A 22,588-nucleotide genomic window follows, 5' to 3' on the forward strand; every position below is an offset into this window, starting at 1 on the left:
CTGCCTACTGACTGACGGATATTTTCCCAGAGTTCACATGGAGCCAATATATGACCTAGTAGTACTACTACAGTTGTATACTAGACTGCAGTGACAGTAGAACATGCATGAAATACAAGCATGACAGAGACAGTAGGTAATCTATACATTACTATATGGAATGCAGCTGTATACAATATATTGTTATTGGTTTGAGATATCTGTAACGTCAACAAACATCAGATCATGAAGTGGGCTACCTCACCCATATACCTTGCTTACCTGCTGTTTGTGGATAACAGTGCATTATCTGGACAATATTGGCCTATAAACAGCCTTGAATGTTACTGCATGTGTTAAATAGGACATTTGGCTGCCATTATATTTACATGCTATAGTTATTACAGTGTTATACTTGACTGCAGCACCTTACCTTACAGATTGAATCCATACAGTTGTACTGCAATGGTTAAATCAAGACAAACCTCATGTACATAATTTACCTTGGTGTTATTGGTATTGGTTCATGTGTTATTGCAGAATAGTTGGCATTGTTCATTTCTTGACAAACTGCTCTAATACCACACTTATTGCACTACAGACATTAATGTATATACTTTAGTGCAGTTTCTGGTACAGTTTCAAGTTTTTATTGGACAACAGTTGTCATTATTCAGGTCTTGCAATACAGCTCTACTTCTACAGTTATTGCACTACAGACATTATTGTATATATGTGAATGCAGGTAATGGTATAATTTCATGTTTTTATTGCACTACAGCTGGCATTATTCATTTCTTGCACTACAGCTACAAGTCCACATTTATTGCAATACAAACTTTAATGTATATACTTTATTGCAGTTAATGCTTTACTTTTTCTTGCTTATTTCACTACAGTTAGCATAATGCATTCATATTCACCACACTCACAGTGCAACCTGGCCAAGCGCCAGGCATGCGCCAGAATGCTGTGAGCCCTGTCCTCTGCAGCTGTTGGGAGAAAAGCACACCATTATTCATAGCAGTTTAGCAGACATTCAAATTAGACATTGATGAAACAGCAGGCAAAAAAGTACTTACATACATGTGGGATATTCCCTACCTGAAAATCTTGGACCCCTTTCATTTTTTGAGGTTATTATGGTAGTGATGGCACTGCTCATCTGTGCAAGGGATACCAGCTGCATTAGTGAGTTTCCTTGCCAGCCGGTCCCAGGCATCTGCCTTGCATTCCGATCCCTGGTAGCCTCCCTGCAGAAGCCGATCATCATGTTTTTTACTAGGAGTCCTACCATGACCCTCGACTCCAGAATGCCCCAATGCTATGGCTGTAAGTGTGAGCCCTCACCAACACCTGCCATAGTATCCTTCAGAGACAGAACTCCAATGGATCATCTGTATTCCCACCTATTGAGCTTAATACAGCCTGTATTTCCACCCTTACATGCCACTTGGCAACATTTAAAAATGTGTCTCATAATTTAGCAGCATGCAAACCATCACAGCAGAGCTGAGCAGTGTGAAATCTCAAAAACCTATATGCTTAGCAGTGCTTAACTGTGTGCAAACCAGCTAAGCAAAGCCCAGCAGTGAATAAGTATTTCCCATATGCTTAGCAGTGCATAACTGCATGCAAACCAGCTAAGCAAAGCTGAGCAGTGCATAAACATTTTCATCTGTTATTGCGTTTATGCAGTTCTTAGCAGGTGTTATCAGAGCTTAGCAGAGAGCAGGGGGTCAGAATTTAAAATAATCGGTATTATTTGTATTTCAAGAAGAAATGCTTATTTTCACTTCCATGTATTCAAACTATGCACCTCTGACTCATGAGGCTGCATCTCTACCCATTTAGCTATGAGGATATGTGGAGTTTTGCTATACCTTTACATATACCTCTGAGATGCCTATAAGCACTGCTGAGCACTGCACTGCACCTGCTCAAATCCACTCAGCTATGCTTAAACATAACCTTTAAATAAATAATTAATTGTATCCATTTTCTATTTTTAGATGTCTGCCAGGTGTCCCAGCACCACTTAGCATTGCTGCTCAAACATCCTTTTTTTTAAAAAAAAAGAAAAAAAAAAACACTTCAAACTATACAATAAACATTGATATTATACAATTGGACAGTGCAGGGAGTGTTTTACTCATCTGTGGACACAGTTGGCACTACACTCCCTACACTGATTGAATAATCATCTTCCATGGTTCTCTCTCAGCAATGTGCCATGATTAATAATTAATATGCGTGGCGTGCTGCCAAGGGAGAACTGTATAAACAGACATGGTGCCATTCTGTGTAGGCTCTACATTGTGCCTACATGGATTTTATTAAATCTTAGGGATTGATTTTGTGAATAAAATGACCTTCAGCAAAGGAAGGTAGAGCAAACACTGATGTACAGCCCACCATACCACAACAGGTAGCTGCCGTGGCACCACCACAGACAGGGCAGACACTCAGCACATCTGGGTTGTAACCTGTCTGTGTTGCCTCCACATCTCCTGCTCTACCTGCTCCACCTGCATTACGTAGCTCTGACCCAGATGCTGGTGCAGTGATACCATCCACAAACAGTAATAATAGAGGTGATAATATTGTCACTGACAGGGCTGGTTGAGAGCATTATGTAGAAGCATATCAGTGTCCAAATTGGCATGGTTGTAAAGGTCCTGCATCATATTGCCAAAACAATGCTACATCTTTCACTGACTCAGGCACCTGACACAGGAGACAGTGAAAATGCTTCTGAGGATGAGGACTAAATTGTCACTTTTCTCAAGCTGGACATGGATGCAACTCCAATGTCCCCTACTTATATCCAGTCATGGTGTCCTCCAACCTTTTGTGTCTATCACCCTTCCTGTCTGTCGTATATGTCCTGTATGTCTATGTCTGCTACATAACCTACCTCACCTACCTGACCCTCTCATTCCTATACACCTTTCCCAACATTCTTCTCTTTCTCTGCAAAACAAAAAAAAAACAAATAATTGGCAGCCATCTCAGAAAAAAAATGTCCTTTATGTAGCTCTCCACTCCACCCATGTGTCATCTCAACATTCTTTATTTATTTAACATTTGTTTTACCACGATAAATCTGACTGGACAACAGGTGTCCATTTTCAGCAGAGTCCTGGGGAGAAAAGCTCCAAGATGTTATAAGGTGAAATACATAATTTAATAAAGAGTGACAGTAGACTGCAACAATAGTAGTTGGATAAGAAGTGGTAGAATGCTAACATATAAGGCAAAAAACAGTCAAATGCAAAACAAACTTATAGTACAGTCAGGAAATCACAAGTCTTACAATAGTAGCACAATATGTGAACATAAGGAACCCAGAAATAAGTACCTATTTAAAATATTTACAAAATATACAATGCATATAGTTGATAGCATAATGTAAGCATCTGATGCTTCAGGGGGTAGCCTGTCTACAGTGCAGTTTAGTCCAACTGTGTGTACAACATTATTTTGTTGTTATCACTCATCCTGGTGTGGCCACTCTCCAAAGTTATCAAACTATTAATACACAATGCTGCATTTATGCTCTGAAGAAGTGGATAGCTACAGCGCACTACCACCCCCTTTCTGCAAATTCCTCTATGTTTACCAATTTGTCCTACTCTCTGCTTGCCACCTGTATTTTCACCACTGTCATATCAATCCCTTTTTTACACATTTAATCTGGTCAAGAAATGACATACAACACACCTGGCCAGAAATATTCCATGGAAAAGCCTTAATTTTTTGTCTTCAATATTTGTTTGGAGGTTGGCATAGTGCAGCAGTGCATACTAATGGTAAATGCCATTTACTTTCCTATGGCAAAAGCTGAAGATTTTAATTTCAACCACAGTAGTCTAGTTGTTGTTATGCAAATGTGCTTAAATCCACTGTGCTATAGGAATACAGAGTAAAGGCAGACTAAAGGCAATACTGTAAAGCAGTTACCGGAACAGTTCTTAGGCTTCTGGATGTAAAGAGCTAGAAGTTCTTATGTGGCATGTGAAGCTAATGTCCTGTTTTTAGACTGATGTGTTTGCATTTACAGCTGTAGGTCAAATTATTATTTCATGACATTTTATATTCCTATCATATAGTTAACTGAAAATGTGTATTTCTCCCCATTTACAACACATCATTAATATACCATTTAAATAGTGCAGAAGGAAGGCATTTGCAAAAACATTGCAGCTCCATCAAGAAGACTTAGTAAATCACCCTTATTTTGCTTTTATCTTAATGTTGGTTGTACTCTCCTACACCTTCTTCTTCCCATTAGCAAGCACTTCATTGTACACAACATGACAGCTTAATAATAAGGAAATAAGTAAAAATAGCACAACACATTGATGGTACTACATGCCCCACAAAAATACTGTTGCTATACCTCTCTCCATCTGTCATTCTCTCTCTTTCTCTCCGATGTATATATATATATATATATATATATATATATATATATTTGTTTTTATTCATATCCTTTAATTGTGTTATTTAAAGTGTTTGAAGCAGTAGTTCCGTACTTATGTGATGATATAATGCTCAGATGTCTAGAAAGGTTTTTGCATAATTTCAATGCATTAGGTAAGTGTTACTTGCTGTTTATAGTACACTGTTTTGTGTATAGCTGTTGCCTACATACTATGAGCTACCGTTATACTGTTTCTGTCAAGAGCTACTTGGTCCCTGCCTCCCTCTCTCTCTGTTTATGTATGTTCTCCCTTATGGGTAATTAATCTTTCTCCAATGCATTTGAAGAATGTCTGGCACTAAGCACCAACTGCAACTGAGGCTAAATGGAAGTACACAGTTTAGGGCAAAATCTGGTCACTTTTTGCCTTTGGCCACATTATTCTTGTGCCCTTCCCACTGCTGTGCTGAGATATGCATAGTCAGGTTAATCTGCTTTTGAACAAGCTGAAGAGTTGAATGTACACCATGCAGTTGTCATGAGGGTTCTGTTGTTCTTCTTTCAGCTTTTCCCAGTTAGGGGTCGCCACAGCGGAACTCCGGTCAGTTAATGATTGGCAGTAAATTTTTACGGTGCCAAGGTGCCAGCTCGATGCCCAACCTTCAGCGAAGGAATGCCCATTCACGCATGTCTTTCTAACAACACTTGACTGCAGGGAGGACATGCAGACTCCACACAGAAGGCGCTCTAGCCGAGAATCGAACGGAAGAACATCTTGCTGTGAGGCGACAATGCTACCGCTGCACCACCGTGGCTAAAGTAATGAAGAATAATACATACATTCACTTTTCTGCCATCTGTTGTCACTTGGGAACTTTGTGAAATAAGAATTCCTATGCGGTGTGGTTAGCTAGTACTCATGTCTGGAGATCTTTCTTGGAATGCTCCCAAGGTTCAAATCCAGATGTATACCAAAGTATTTCTGAATGTTTTGTATGACTTTTGCAGGTGTAAATGCTGGCTACACCATTTCTTAACACACCATTATCCTACTGTTGTATTAATGTGCTTACTCCCTCTTGTGAAGCCTGTCTTGTACAGATACTGCATTAATCATTATGATGATAAAGCAAACAATAATGCAGCATAAAAATGTGCAGAAATAAAACATGAACTAATATATTAGCATGTCTATATGTGTATTCCTGCCAACTGTCCACCTCTTCCCATCCCTTCTATGTCATCTAATAAACTTCCTTGATTCCAAACTGTTTCCATAAGCCATGTTTACACCAGCAATAACATGCTTGATCCCTCATGTGTTTCATAATACACTCTTAGCATAGATATAAGGATTGACTAACTGCAGTTGTCAAACATGACCATAACATATATCTGTTTTATATTGTATCACACTCACACATGGTTGTGTGTATATATATATATATATATATATATATATATATATATATATGCATACATATATTGCTTGTCTGTGCAAAGTCTACACAGAGCACCATAGACTACTGCTAATTCCCATTCTATCTTCAGCTCCTTAAGAAATGATTCCACATGCACTAATTCTTTGCCATCAGCAGTGCAACTGAATTTTTCAGCACTGTGGTTCAGGCAGAGAATAAAAAAATGCAACAAATAATTATTTGCTTAGGTTGCACAATGTCTATATATATGTTTTGAATTTTAACAGCAGGTTATCTGGATTTCAGAGTGACATTGACTCAGTTAAGTCAGTTTGCTAATTTATGTCTACACTCTGGTGGTTACTCTTGCAACTGTGTTATAATACTGGGTAGCCTATTCACACATAATCCACCACTGTTATTTGGCAGTGCACCATCATATTTTGGAAGTGTATGTTTGTATTGTCAATGCACACTGTGCAAGCATGAAACAAGACAAGTAACAGTACAGTATAAATGTTTACTGTTTCTGTGCAATCATCCTGCAGTGAAGTAACAGGAATGCTTGATTGTTAATCCACTGGTTTACAGCTGTAGTTGTTATTGGCATCCCATATTGTAAAACAGGTACATGTCCCTCACAGTAATGCAATGTACATGAAGGACAGTACATAAATCTTAGCAGAGAAGTATGTCATTGCATGGGACAAGCAGAATACTGCTATGCTGCCCTCTCCACACACGTGTTTGTACAAAACCTGTGATGCACAGTAGCACCTCTTTCAAACAGTGATTTTCTACTAACTACCAATGTGGTCTTTCACATTATTAAATTCCAATTTCTAATGTGGTGCTTACAACTAATATTGTGCTTTCTAGATTGTGTAAATACATAGGTAGGAGGTTCAATTCTCACCAAATTGAACTTATATGTGTGCTGTGAGGTATAGTGACAGGTAAATAATTCATCAATGTCAAATGTGCTGTGTCCACTTCCACTGATTTGAATATGTTTAACTTTGGACACAGCTCCCACTGCCTCTTGCCCTTCTTTTAACAGAAGCATCCTCTCCATGTCAGGCTGATGAGGTCACCACATCAAAAGTGCTCTCTCTCCCCTTAAGAGGCAAACGTCTCCTGTGGTATTTGCAACTAACACTATGTTTTCTAGACTATGTAAATAAATAGCTAGGAGTTTCAGTTCTCACCATGGGGAACTTTTATATGTGGTTGCAATATCACATACATATAGCTTCCTGAACAGACATGATCTATCATCTTCAAGTTAGGGGAAAATTTAAACTGGGTGAGTATTCCACCATCCCTTTATACCACTTTTATCTCAGATGTCTTCTCTGCAGCACCACAATGATATCATCATGTCAAAAGTGCACTCTCTCCTCATAAGAGTCAGACTTGTCCTGCATGTGCAGCTGATACGGTGTTGTGTAGATTGTATAATTGGTTAAGTAGGTGGTTCCATCTGACAGTGGTGAACTTGGGACTCTGTGTGGTTCTTGTGTCAAGAAATTAAAGCTTCAGCAAAAGATATGCTGTATCCACTTCCACTCAATTGAAAAGGTTAACTTTGGACATGGCTCCATCTGCAGTTTATCCTGCTTTTAATACAGACATTTTATCTGCAATTTAGTGATTAGGTCATCCTGTCAAAAGTGCACTCTATCTCCTTAATAGTCAGGCTTATCCTATGGTGCTTGCAGCTAATGCTGTGTTTCTTAGATTGCATAACTAGATAGGGTGGAGGTTCAAATCTTATAGTGGGTAACGTGCATGTGGCTTCAATGTCAGTTATGTATAACTTCCTGAATGGATGTGCTGTACCAACTTCCAGTCAGCCAAGGATTTTAACATGGGAAAAGATGCCCCATTCCCCTTAGCCCATTTTTACGACAAATATCTTCTATCCATCCCACCGATGAGGTCAGCATTTCAAAATTGCACACCTTTTCTTTACACCTCAGACTTCTGCTGTGGAACTTTCAGCTAATTCTGTGTTAAACAAATTTTGTAAATAGATATGTAAGGGGTTTAAATCCAGCATTTGGTAACTAATGTCAGTATGTGTACTGTCTTGTAAAATTGTGTCTGTGATAACACCCTTTATGTAAACTTCCATTTAGGAGACATATTTTCCCCTGGCAGCAGATTATCCTATAGCTTTGTATTACCCCAGGCAATAAACAGTTATGGAAACACAATGTTTGCATCATCTTATCAAAAATGAACCACATCAAATTGCTGATATGAGTTACCCTGTGGTGCTGGCTGTTGGTACTGTGCTCTGTAGAGTGTGTAAATACAGATGGAGGAGGTTCGAATCTAGCAATGACTGGCATGGCTACTGTCCATGGGTATTTGTCAGTTGTGTTGTGTACTGAAAGCTTCTAATGCATGTAGCTGTGTAGTGTTACTGTGCAATGCAACCACATTCAAACATTTTAGAAGAACATCAACATATTAAAGAACAGTGATGTCATCTATCCAAATATGCACTTTCATAATTGTAAAAGACCATCTCATGTGGCATGTGCAATTCAGGCAGTGTTCTGTACTACGTAATCTTAGATAGTTCAAATCTAGACACTACTCCTTAGATTCACTTATGTCATTGTCTGTGAATGTGCAGATAGGTAACAATGTTGTCACCCTAATATCTGTTGTGTACACGTATGGATGGGATTTCCATTGCAATAATTTCAGCTCCTTTTTCAAACAGAAATGCTTTCTTTGATAATGATGATACCATGGGATGATGTTTGGCTTTCCCATGAGAACTACTGAGGCTTTTTGTGTGGCATGAGGGCATGAATCTAGGTTCTGTATGCGGGTGCCTTGGTAAGGCATGTGTTTGAATCCATGGTTATCCATGTACTGTGCCTGATTGCCATTCTCTCATCAAGTGATGACCTTACTACATCTGTCTGGGTATACCGACTAGCAGGTGAATTTGTGTGACAAATACACATACAGCAACAGTATTCTAAAGAAATAACAGGCAGACATCAAGCACAAAAAATATCTTATACTTTTAGCACCAGTGACACTGTGGCACATCATTCATTTTTCCAATATCATGTAGTATCTGTCATCATATAGTCAAGTGTTCAAAACCTACATTGTAAGACTGTAAGCATTGTCTGTCCTAATGCTGTTATGCATGAATGACATCCACAAGTTAAAGTGTACAATTATAGTGAGAGAAACCTCCTCCAGTACTTTTATTTCATACAGATTGCAATACAATCATATTGTATAATGACTGCACATAGGTGGAGTCTCACAGCTATATTAAGACTTCAATTATGGCACATGGAATTCATACAAATGTTTGCAGTCAGTGGGCTTACATAGCTTGCTGTTTAATGCTAGCCAAGGCTAACATTCTATGAATGTAATGACATTAGACAAACAGTACTGCATGAAGTTATAATTCTCAATTTTTATTTACTAGTAATACAAATAATGTATGTGTTTGTGTTGTTGACATGCTGTCAATGTAGTACTCGTGTTAATGTCTTATGAGTATGCCTGCTGTAAACCTGTATTAGATGCACTCCATTTACAAACGGAGACCTTGAACTACTTCAGTGTCATCAGATCTGTGTTGCATTTTGTCACTTGTGTATTTTGATCGCTATTATATAACTGTTTATCATGTACACATATATAAAACACATGCTTATCTAAGACATGTCAGTGTAATATACCCCCTTATCTATGGTTTTCAAATAAATGCTAAAACATGTCACTTTCATCTGTGCATGACACAGTTGCTGTATGGCTCTTGCCTTATTTATACAGGATGGACTGGAGGATACAGCACTACAGTCCGTCATCACACATACATTCCCTTTATGTACATGTCATATTCAGTAACTGCACTAAGTACTAATGACATATAATGCATTCACTGTCCTTTCTATCTATTATCTCAACATGGCATGTTATTAACATCAGTATCACAGTTACTCCCCTTCCCTACAATATTGGACTGTGTTCCTCTCACATACATTGTTAGCATGCTCATTTTTGTGTTATGTACATGGGTAAACAATTGAGAACTTGACAATTTATTATTGCAGTCAATATAGACATCTTTCTATTGAAAAATGTTTTTTGTGCATCCATTAAATGAGGACATTTTTTGAATTTATCCTCCCTCATAATTATCTCTGCACTGTTCATGTTGTGTTCTGTGTAAATTAGTCCTGGTTAATTTCCCCTGCATCTACATGCTTAAAAGTCATTTGCCTTTACTCCATACAAGCTGTCTTTATATGGCCATAAAACATGTTTGTCTATAAACAAGTACTTTTATTTATATTGTGTGCTTGTGCTCCCAGCACCATTTCATGAACAACAACACATATAAGTGTGATAAGCAGCATACATATTCAATGAGTACTGTTGCTTATTGCACTAACGTGTTGCAATCATGTAGGCTTTATGCGAAGCCTACATGATTGTTAATCAATGTGAGGGAAGATCAGTTTCGTACTGTTGATATTGCCAGGTATACTTAAGAGGATCAAAGGAAAATTATGCAAAAATGTTCAAAATATGAATATTGAAAATAAGCCATTTTCTTTGTATAAAAGAGAAAAAATACCCCTATTCAATACTGTATTAGTCATTTGAGTTATACAGCTCTTGGCCTTTCTACTACATAAATGAAGGATACTAGTTGACTTTTCGTATGTAGCATCCAGATATGAACTGTAACTTCAAATGCTATGGCATTTGTGGTGAAAGAATGACCTTCTGTCTCATACAACTAGATGAAAAGTTTCACAGTCCATGATTGCTATGGCTAGAATATGATAAGCTGATTATTCAATGATATGCAGCTCCTTCCATTGTAAACAGCTATAGAGACATGCAGCAGCCTCTGCTAATAGGAAATAATTACCTGAAATGATATTTGGGTAAAAATAGTAAAACTCAAAATGTATTAAAAAAGGAAATAAACAAAAAAGTAATGTACCACTTTCTTAAACATGCTGTAAGTACAGCATGTAGCTGATTGAAATACTGTGTGCAGCTAATGGCCCACTATCTTTAGATATAAGCTTATTGTCACATCCTCTTTAGTATTTTGTATATCTCTTTAAAGCTAGCCATTTGTTTTCAAAACAAGTTCACTTTCTTTAGCTCTCAAAAGACGGAATGTGATAATGGAAACAGTTTCTCAACAATCATTTTTTTGTCATTAGCTCAAGTGTCAGACACCTCACAGACAGAAGCCAGAATCATAACTGAATGCAGAAACAGGAGTCAAAGGCTTTGACTGATAGAAAATCTGATAAGAGCCTGACTATTTTAGAGAAGCTTAAAAGCTAAGACCGCTCACTCTAATCTGCCGGTTCTAGCAATTTATCCATGACCTACCTTGCAGGTCAGTAGTGCAAGATTTTCTATTCATGTAAAAATATAATTTCCTAGTCATCAGTTCTTGAAATAAGTGCAAACAACTACTGCAGTCTAAAGATATGGCTGAAATAAACAAATAATTCAGAGTCATGAGCTTCAGTAGCCCACATAAAATAAGAATTATTGTTATTACTATTATTATTAAGCATACAGATTTTGATTCACTATAGATCTGAAACATTCACTTACTTCATGCAGCATGGCATCACATTAGACATGGGAAGACTACTCATTGCTAAACAGTTCAAATATTCTAAAACCACAGAGGAAGTTCTTCACATAATGAACAACTCAAATGTTCTTGTAAACACCAATGGAAATATTTTTTGAAAAACAACATGTTTCTGACTGAATTCAAATTCACTTTTCAACAGGTAGCATGCTTTTTTTTTAAAGGGAAATGGTGTTCGATTGGTTTGTAGCCCTTTTATATATGTATGTATATATATATATATATATATATATATATATATATATATATATATATATATATATATATATATATATATGTGTGTGTGTGTGTGTGTGTGTGTGTGTGTGTGTGTGTGTGTGTGTTTGTCTAGCTATCTATATATGAACACTTTTCTGGTTATAGAAAAAGTATGTATCCAGTAATACTTTCACTTACCTCTCAACCCAGGAAAAGTGGTGCAATTCAGAATTAGCTAATTACAAATAAACATTAGGTATTTTTTACAAGACTGTGTACCTAATAAGGAAAAATCCTTAAAAATGTATTCCTCTTTACATACCTCTCAACCTATTAGAGCAGGAAATCTGGACAAAGCCTTAAGTAAAAGTGGGACAAAGGCCCAAAAATAGGGGTTTGTTTGTTCTTCTTTCGTCTTTTCCTGGTTAGGGGTTGCCACAGCGAAACTCCGGTCGGCTAATGATTGGCAGTAGATTTTTTTTTTACAGGTGCCGAGGTGCCAGCTCGACACCCAACCTTCAGCGAAGGCATGGCCATTCTACGCATGTCTTTCGACCCCCACTCGACAGCAGACTCCACACAGAAGGCGCTCCAGCCGAGAATCGAACGGGAGAACCTATTGCTGTGAGGCAACAACACTACCATATTGCACTTGCAAACTTAGAAAGTTGATAGAAGAAAAGGTTTTACATTAGCATGAATTTTCTGCAGCGTATGAAGTCTGAAACTCAAATGTCTGTCTTTATTTCCTGACTTCAATCTTTAATGAGTTGTCTCTATATGAAGAAAGACATGATTGAGTTTGCTGAATATATGTCCCAGGCAGGTATTTCCCTAGTCTTAAGGAGCCTCCTACCGTCACCCAGAATGATGCCTCAGTACAAACAGAAAATGATTGACTTTAACAATTGGCTTAGTTTCTGGTGTCATTCCAAGGGGATCCAGTACCTGACAGCCTGGGAGGACATGATCGACAGACCATGATGCTTTGCCAGAGATGGCCTACATCTGTCTCCCCTGGGCTTCAGACTTCTGGCAAAGGCTCTTGCCTCCCCCATAATGCCTTTTTTAGGCAAAGTCATGAGGACAAAATTACCAACATGAAATTTCTTCTAAAAGGAATTTAAGGGTTATGCTGCTAAACGCTAGGAGTTTTAATATCAAACTGCACTCATTGCAAGCATTCCTCAGCCTGGGAGATGCTGACATTTGTGCAGCCACTGGCACCTGGTTCAAAGCTGCAGAGAATACCCCAGCCTTTCCAGGTTACTTGTCCTACCATACTTTCAGACCCCAAACAGAGGGCACAAAGCCAAAGGAGGTGGAGTTTCAATATTTATCAAATACATACACACCTCCAGGCTGGTCAAACAGTATGACGCACAGGAGACACTCCTGATGCAGTTAACTATTGACAAAACACCTATTCAAATCATAGCTAGCTACAGACCCCAACCATGACTCAGGAGGCTCACTCCACCTATCTGGACTTACTTGAATCCATCAATATTCAACCCTCTACCCTGATCCTGGGCAATTTTAACTACCCAACCTTAGAGTGGAAGACCTATTCTAGCTCAAACACAAATGCCCCTAGATTCCTTGACTTCATCAATGCCAATGCATTATGTCAGCTGGTTGACACCCCCACAAGAGGTGAAAATATCCTGTATCTGGTACTAACCAACATGAGTAGCCAGTGTATCATCACTACAGTGTCATCCTCCTTGGTAAGATCCGACCATAAAGCAATCACTTTCGAAGTCACCATCTCCCCTGACCCCCCCTTGCCAGGGTTGAACAAAAGAACTTTTCCAAAGCTGACTACAACCTCCTTAGAGCAGGTATAAGCAGCTTCACTGCCACCATCCCTTCAGTTGAATCAAGCACTAATGTCCAAGCCTACACCAAAAAAACTATATGAGCACCTATATAGCTGTATGGACTCAGAAATACCTGACAAGTCCAAATCATCTTCCCAAGGAAGAGTAAACCTGTCTGGTGGACAGCAGCAATAAACAGACTTTATCTTCTTCTTCTTCTTCTTCTTTCAGCTTTTCCCGGTTAGGGGTTGCCACAGCAGATCACCTGTCCGCTCATGATTGGCAGTGGAGTTTTATGGTGTCAAGTTGCCAGCCCAGCACCCAACCTTCCACAGAAGGCACACACATGCACACACTTACACCTAGGGCCAATTTAGAGTGTCCAATCCACCTACTGCATGTCTTTGGGATGTGGGAGAAAACCGGAGCACCCGGAGGAAACCCACGCGACCACAGGGAAGACATGCAGACTCCACACAGAAAGCACCCCAGCCGAGAATCGAACCGGAGAACCTCTTGCTGTCAGGTGACAATGCTAACCGCTGCACCACCGTGGCCACCCTAAAGCATGTTGTTGTGTCTTTCAGCTTTTCCCGGTTAGGGGTTGCCACAGCGGAACTCCAATCCGCTAATGATTGGCAGTTGATTTTTATGTGCTGAGTTGCCAGCTAACGCACAACCTTCAACAAAGGTACACCCATTCACGCATGTCTCCAAGCAGAAAATGCTCTAGCTGAGAATCAAACCGGTCAGCGTCTTACTGTGAGGCAACAACGCTACCGCAGCACCACCACCGCGGATTAAACAGAATTTATAATAAAAGGAAGAAAATGCTGTCCAGGACCAAAAAGGAGCAGGTGGCAAGTTGGAAGCAATCTCTCCTTTGTCTGGACAAGCAAATAAGGTCACTGTTGAAATCCTCTAAGGCTTACTTTGAGTCCAAATTGACCACATCCACTAAGGACAATCACAAGGCCTTCTTTGCATATGCCCACAATCTCAAAGGTAACTCTAAACCTGCTCTGAATTAGTGGTCAAGAATGCCACATACACAAATCCCATAGATATAGCCAACTTGCCGGCAGGCAAGTTCAGTGAAATCTTCACCTGCCAGCCGTCCCCATCAGTAAACCAGGACACCAGCACCTGCCCCCCTCCACTCATCATCAGGGAGCAGGTTATTAATGACCTTTCAAAGGCAAAAAATACAGCCTCCATGGGACCCAACACATCCATGGCTGTGTCCTAGATGAACTTGGGCAAGAGCTCTCAGCATCACTAGGCACCCTGTTCAGCCAAAGCCTGTGCACTGGCTCCATCCCAGCAGAATGGAGGACAGCCACTGTCAACCCCCCTGCACAAAAGTGGAGCATCCACTGAGCCAGGCAAGTATAGGCCCATCAGTCTAACTAGCCTGATCTGCAAGGCCATGGAACGCATTATCATGGATCTTATAAACAAGGATATTCTCAACCTCCAAACACTTGATCCCACAAAGTTTGGTTTTGTCAAAGGGGGATTGTGACGGCTAAACTTGGTCGCCTTCTTTGAAACAGTCACCAAAGCCATGGATGAGAGCAAGACAGTGCACACCACCTACCTTGACCTAGCCAAAGCCTTCAACACTATTCCCCACTCAGGCATAATAGATAAACTCTCCCAGCTAGGCATCAACCCATATGTTACCAGATGGGTAGCTAACTGGATCGCTGATAGAACCCACTCAATCAAAATAGGGGAAGCCACCTCTAGTAGTAGACCTGTAACAAGTATCATACCCCAATAATCAGTCTTGGGGCCTCTACTGTTTTGGATATACTTTTTTGAGGTGCAAGCTAAAATCAGTGGTCTGTGGCTGACCTAGTTTGCAGATGACTGCAAGCTGGGCACTGTCATAAATTCCCCTAGTGATGTGAACATCCTTCCAAAGGACCTTTACCAAACTAATGACTGGTGCCAGAAGCATGCCCTCAAACTGAATTCCAAGAAATGCAACATTATCCCCTTTGGGGAAAATGGCATCCCCACTAATTATCACATTAATAACAATGCAGTAAGCATGCAATCAGTTGTGAGTGACTTGGGCACTCAGGTTGATAGCAACCTAACTTTTGACCACCATGTTGCCTCCATTGTATGGAAGGCTTTCTACATGACCCACCTCATAGGTAAGGGTATTTCATCCAGGAAGAAGGAGGTCATAAGATCCCTGTACTCCTTGCTTGTCAGACCCATTATTGAGCACAATGCTCCCTTCAGCATGCATCTTGCCAAACACATGAAGCAGTTGGAGAGACCACAGAGGTTCCTGACCAGGAAAATCCAGGGTCTCAAACACCTATCCAATACAGATAGGCTAAAAGCCCTGTCCCTCTACTCATTCTCATACATACTGCTCAGAGGTGACCTCTGTCTGACATACAAGGCCATCTCAGACTCAGCCTTGATGGAATTGCTGCATATCTGTAAGTCAAACTCCACTCATGCTACCCACACAAGCAAGGTCTCAGCCTGGTCTGTGACATTAATATAACTTGTTGGCATGATATATTTGTGTCTCAATGACTCCCTCATTTGTGGAATAGACTTCCTCTCCATGTCAAGCAGAGTACCTCACCAGTCCTCTTTAACAGGAACCTGGATGACTGGATGGGAAACAGAAAATATACCCCTGGGATCTCACCTGTGTCCTTGTTGGACATGGAAAACATGTGCGGACTTTGTGGGAACATGGGTGAAATTCTTGGCTAGGCTGTCTCTGGGCCAGTAGTTAGTATTGTCCTATGAACCTATGAGCCTATAAACTAATTTGCCAGAAAACCACAATTTTATGAAAAATGGACCAAACGTATGAGGCACAAATCTGGACATTCTGAGAAAAACTGTGCAGTTGAGAGGTACACAATCTGTGGCAATTCAGAAGTTTTGCCTGTCATTAGTATATATTAGTAAACACGTGGTTTGCTAGGGTATAAAACAAAGAAGGAGGATTGAACACACCAGCGGATTTTCTCAAAGTTTTAAAATAGAGAAATGTTTGCTGACATCTATTTGTTTGTTTGTTATATGTGGCTTGTTTACTAGGTTGCTCATACTTGGGATCCTAATGGAGAGACAGAATCAGTAAGAAAAGGTTAAGAATATTGCCTACACTGCATTCATCCTCATGCCTTAGTGAGTACCTTCATATTGTGGACCATGTTTTTACAGAAATTCTCCAAGACAATACTGTTATGCAGACAGTATTTATACATCATGGAGAAAGACAGGTTAAAACATAAAGATGACTGTGTACACTGCTCCCAGGATAAAAATGTGTCCAGTCCTGGCGCAGATAATGGTGCCAAGACTAAAAAAATTAGACTCATCAGAACATAAAATAAACCAGCCACCACAGCTAAAAGCATAAATTAAAAAATTGCTAAAGCAGATAAGCTCTTTCACACAATATAGTGCTTCATCTGATCCATGAGTTCAGGCAATAACAGCATATATTTATATCACTAAATACCAATTAGGAATTAAAGACTTAATGATGTAGTGACCTTACTTGTAAAACAGGCTTAAAGGAACAGTAGCATTCAAACTTGGAATTCTATGTGCTTACAAGCAATGTCTCCACCTCTAATAATATGCACAAGCATTTCTAGAACTGTAAATACAAAATAATGTCCCTCATTTTGATTAATATGTTTGAATAAAGCATTCAAAGGATTTGAATGCTTTATTCAAACATATGGATGTTTTTTTCCCTGTTCTAAAACATTTTGAGAATACTCTGTACAAACTAAAGTGAATACAGTGGCAGCATTTACACTTGGAGGCCTGTCTACATTATAGGATTATTCCAAGAGGCCTGCGAGTACTGTGTATGCCTACTTATGGTGATGTGTTCCCAGAACTGTTACAGAAATGGTGAAATAAAAATAAAAATAAAAATAAAAAAATGCCACCAAACCCGTACAGAATGGTAACACTTGACAAACTTTATTACAGAAAAAAACTAAGTACTTTCACCCTGTGGCTCCCAGGGCTTCATCAGAGTAACTGTTAAAATTCAAATGCAAGCTTAAAAAAAACTTCTTAACACAGTCACATGATCAATGCAACAGGGAAATCAATGAATACTTATTTGAAAAGACATTACATCAGCATGAGCAAAGTGCTGTTTTCAATAGAAATCACCTTTAAATATACATATAAATATAAATATAAAAAGTGTCATACATTAATTCACTTATAGCAAATTGTTGTAAATTGCTTATGCTAATAAAATAAATATATTTATAACTTAGTTAAAAATACTAGTTTAAAAATGTTGGATACAAGTGTCCGTATAAATGTTGTATAAATGACAACCATTTGTCTGTTCTTAGCAAAGGTTTCTCTTTTGTACCTAGTTTTTCATTGGATATTGCCAAGGTTCTTACTAATTTAAGGCTTTTTACTAGGCAATTGAATTCAAGAATGTTCTTTCATGATGAAGATGAACTTTTTAATGACAAGAAAATACTGAAAAGAAAAAGCACTTTTTTACCACCAATGAATAATTCTGTTGCACAGTTTGATACTATATGTGAGGAAGGGATACGTGATATATTTCACAATGTTACAAAGGGTAGTGATAATTTAACATGTAATAAAAAGGACGCGCTCAAGCAATTGAGTAATGACCACCATGTTAGAGCTATGAAACCTGATAAAGGCGGGGGGGGGGGGTTGTTCTGATGGACCACAACGACTATGTATTTAAAATATATGAGTTACTGAATGATAGTTCTACTTATGAAAGAGTTACAAAAAATGAATTGTGTAGAGCATATGCTAAAATTGATTGGATGTTATATGATTTTTTAACTCAAGGAGTATTGGATTCAGTTGAATACAAATATTTGGTTGTTGAGTCCCCTGTAACACCTTATATCTTTGGGATTCTGAAAATCCACAAGGATTTACAAGACCCACCATTTAGACCTATTGTGGCAGCAACAGTTTCCAAAACAGAATCTATGGCTGCATACATTGATTTTTGGTGCAAACCATTATTAAGCAACTATGTTCATGTACTAAAACATTCATGGTACTACCTACAGATTTTGCGGGATATTGTAATTCCAGATGATATTTTGTTTGTCACTATTGATGTAATGAACTTATTTACAGTTATCCCACACAATGAAGGTTTGAAATTATTTCAGGAAACCTTAATGGTGGAGAATGATATAGACAATGTTAAAAGACAATTATTAGTAGAATTAATGGACTTGGTGTTGAACAATAATTTTGTAGGTTTTGAGGGAGAAATTTTTTATCAAATATCAGGGCTAGCCATGGGGGCCAAATGTGCACCTATTTAAGCCAATTTGGTGCTGGCCCAATGGGAACGGGAATGTGTGTGTCCATCAATTTATTATAGTAAAATTATAACATGGCTAAGATTTTTTGGATGACATATTGATTTTTTGGAAAGGTACCCAGGAAGAACTAGTATATTTTATCACTTATCTTAACCCTTCATTGTTAAGGTTTATATACAAGGTAGCTGTAGAAAGTATAGATTACCTTGATATAAGATTGGTATGGGACAGGACTAACAAGAAATTACAATCAATTATTTTTTTAGGAAGAAAACATATTCTAATTCCTTTCTCCACTACAACAGTTGCCACCCTATGCATCAAAAGAAAAGCATAGTGAAAGGACAAATGGTATGAATTTCAAGATTAACAAGCAATGACACTGATTTTGAAAATGAGATATACACATTAATTGGAATGTTTAGAATCAGAGGATACCCATTCAAAATGTTGATTAAAACTAGGAATTATGTTATACAGAATAGGAACAACAGATTTATTCCAATATTAAACACAGAAAAAGGTCTTAATAATAACAACAACAATAACAAAAAAGTTTTGTCAACTGATAGTATGTTAGTTCTCCCATACAACAAAGATGCTTTGACAATCACATCCATAGTTCACAATACTTGGAACACAGCTTTTGATCATGATACTTTGAACATCTTAGGATTGTTTCCTAGAATTACCTATGGTAGGGGTCTTAACATTAAAAACTTATTGATGAAGCAACAAATAAAAACAAAAGGTTTAGTCTCCAAAATGTCAAACTGTAATGCTTGTAAGGCCTGTAAATTTATCAATACAGGTCCATATGTTGCAATTGATTGTTATTATCGTACCCTTCCATGTCCTTTTAAATGCAACTGCAATACCAAGATGATGTACTTAGCTACCTGTATGTCCTGTCCTGTTTTCTGGGTAAAACCACTAGGAAACTTAAGAAAAGGACATTAGAACATAGTAGAGATATCAAGAAAGAGAAAAAAGGGAATGCAGTATATATGCATTCTAAGAACTGTAACAATTTCAAAAAATTCCTCTTCTTTGTCATCGACAGTTTGTTTGATTATGGTAGGGGTGGAGACTTGAACCTATATCTTGAGAAACTAGAATTTGAGTGGCAACTAAGAAATAATGCCACAGATTATCCTGGCATAAATTTACTGTTTACTGTGGTGCTTTTCTCCCCCGGGCCTCCAATGAAAATGGACATGTATCCAGTTGGACTATCCCGGTCAACAAATGTAAAATAAATAAATAAAAATAAATGACAGTATCTCATTAGCTCTGGTGCTAAAATTAAGGGCATTAGAGATCTGAAAATATTATATTTAAGATCTGTTAATTCTGGTTCTTGGTTCCCTAAATACATATAGAACAATGTAGGTTGTATGTATTGTAACCAGTGTGTATTTTTATTTGACACTTTTAGTTAACATTTTAAACTAGTATTTTTAAATAAGTTATAAATATATTTATTTTATTAGCATAAGCACTTTACAACAATTTGCTATAAGTGAATTAATATATGACTCCTTTTTATATTTATATATATATTTAAAGGCGATTTCTTTTAAACACTGCACTTTGCTCATGCTGATGTAATGTCTTTTTAAATAAGTATTCATTCATTTCCAGACTGCATTGATCATGTGACTGTGTTAAGAAGTTTATTTAAGCTTGCATTTGAATTTTAACAGTTACTCTGATGAAGCCCTGGGAGCCACAGGGTGAAAGCACTTAGTCTTTTTCTGTAATAAAGTTTGTCAAGTGTTACTGTTCTGTACGGGTTTGGTGGCATTTTTTATTTTTATTTTAATTTCACCAGTTTTGAGATTCCGCTCTTTTGAGAGGGTTTTTTCTGTTATTTTTTTTCACTGTTACAGAAATGTCAGACCTTAAATTTGGAGCTTAGTTTTAACTTATTAGGCTCCTCATAGACTTTTTTAACAACTATTAAGAGAGATTTAGTGGAGAAATTTAAGAAGCTGCAACATGATTTGTCCATTAGATTCAAGAGTGAATTTTTATTGACAAGATTGAAATGGTTTTAATTAATATAGCTAATTATGATGATTGCTTGCATCAACTTGAAAAGAAGAAACTTAAGAGGGATCATGCCAATTTTATAGAAGATAACATTTTTGTTTGGCCAAGGAAAGGACATCTCATCATTTAAGTACTAGAGAACTTTCAATTCATGCCAATAGTATTCCTTCAGCTAATCAATGCACAGAGTTACCAAAGATTTCCTTGGGAGAGTCAGATTTACCAGGAACAGTATTTGAATTGCCCCGCAATAATACAACCAATCAGCGATCAGTAGGAGGAGCTAGACCTAAATCTACCAATGGAGCAGCAGCCTCTTCCTCAGTTTTTCCAGTTCTACCAGTTCAAATGAAGTTCATGTTAACTCCCAAGTGAGAATGGTCTCTCAGTAGTGGACAGAAGAGACCCAGACTATCTTATGAGCATCATCTGAAGGACTTACTTCTAACTCCACAGAAAATTTAGTGGTCAACATTTCCTCTTTTGATTTAACTCAGGTCCATTTGAATGTGTTTAATAGAGGGCTTTCATTTATTCCTGAAAAATCCTTAAAGGTTATTGAAGTGTTGATTGATTTAGGACTATTTTTAAGAAATGTAGCACTTAAGCTGTTATTTTTTAATTTGGATAATAATGAATGTCAGGTTTTTGCTAAATCGAGTCTTTTTAATCTACCATCCCATCCTATGCTTAATGCATTTCTTACAGCTCGTGAGAATGAGTTCTATGATGTGTTTAATAAACTGGCAAACAGCACATATTAAAATCTAACTTCAGATGAAGCATTGGCTTTGAGACAGTTACAAACTAATGTTGATATTATTTTTCAACCTGCTGACAAGGGAGGGGCTACTATTGTTATGGACAGTAACTTTTATATAAGTTGTATGCAAGAGCTTATATTTGATCCTGAAACTATTGTGCAGTTAACTAAATCAGAAGTTTATAGACTTATCAATGGAGTATGCAAGCATCTTTATGACATGCTTTTAACTGATTTACCAACTTAAGAGCTTTACAAGTATTTATTGGTTGAGCACCCACTTATTCCTTTAATACAAGGCCTGCAGAAGGTTCTTAAAGATTTTGTTAATTCACAGATGTGTCCCATATTCTCAGTTTGAGGTTGGATTATAGAACCTTCTTCTATTTATGTAGAGCATCAGTTGAAGGGACTTCCCACTAAGGCTCTTACTGTTCTTAGAGATATGGTGGACTTTCTTTGGACCATTGGTGAATGCACATGACAACTTGACTTTTTAAATTGGAAATTTATTTTAGTTACTATGGATATTTGTACTTTATTTGCTGTTATTCTGATAGAGTTTGGTTTAGAATCTATAAGATCCTTTTTGTATAGAAACAGTGAGTATTCAGATCAGCATATAAGTTTGATTTGTACTCTTTTGGAAATGGTTTTACAGTACAATATTTTTGTGTTTAATCAGGAGTTTTACTAGCAGAAGCAGGGTGTTGCCATGGGCACACCCTGCACCAGCAGTTATGCTAATTTAGTGTTAGCTAACTGGTAAGCTGAAGTAGTCTATTCTAATCATAACTACAAGCAATATTTAATGTTTTATAAATGTTTAATTGACAATGTTTTTATGTTGTGGGATGGATCTGTTGAATTATATGATTTTGTC

This window comes from Protopterus annectens, chromosome 1.part0 (assembly GCF_019279795.1).
Source record: "Protopterus annectens isolate FY-2018-M chromosome 1.part0, PAN1.0, whole genome shotgun sequence".
Taxonomy (NCBI): Eukaryota; Metazoa; Chordata; order Ceratodontiformes; family Protopteridae; genus Protopterus; species Protopterus annectens.